We start from the raw sequence: 759 nt of genomic DNA on the forward strand, positions 1-759 counted from the left end.
CCCTAGACTACTTTGGGTTGTAACAATTAGCTTCAGGCTAATTTATGACATCCACAAGGGTCGGGCATTTTATGTAATTTCAACATTTATTTTACTCACATTAAATTATGGAGCTAGGGTACCCAAGTTGGTTACTTGCAAAAAAAAACCTTGAGACACAGCCAGTAAAGTAATCCAGACTAGTCCTGGCAAACGCCGGCATGCTAACCCTGCTAACTGCTAACATTACCGGAGAACCAGAAAAGCGGGCCACGGCAGTTTACAACGTGTAGCCTGTTCGGTGGCTGTAGCCGCCAACAGTGAATTATTTTAAGCCGAGAGAGGGGGGGCTGTAAATCTGGAAGAGAGGACCGTGAGTTTGCAGTGCGTTTAGCAATTGTTGCCATAATTCTAAGCCAATAAAGTGTGTTCAGTCAGTTGCAGACAACAGCAAGGTAGTGTTATTTTTAGTAGTTCCTACTGTAATTCTAAGCCGAAAAGGTGTGTCTGTCAGTTTGGCACCAAGCTCTGCATGATCACAGGATTTTATAACTGTCAATACAGCTAGCATCTAACGTTAGCTGCTGTGCTGTGAGGTAATGTCTGGCTGTTATATTAGACAAGGGTCTAGCAACATTGTTGAGGATGCTGCGGCCTCAGCCTGGCAACCTCTGTGAACTTCAAGTCTGGGAAGAAGGGGACAACGCTCTTCAGCATTTTTACTGCATTAGTGCTCAACGACCCCGAAAAAAGCTGGAAGTTCCAGGCTGGATAGAAAAT

The sequence above is a fragment of the Etheostoma spectabile genome, chromosome 7, assembly GCF_008692095.1.
Source record: "Etheostoma spectabile isolate EspeVRDwgs_2016 chromosome 7, UIUC_Espe_1.0, whole genome shotgun sequence".
NCBI lineage: Eukaryota > Metazoa > Chordata > Actinopteri > Perciformes > Percidae > Etheostoma > Etheostoma spectabile.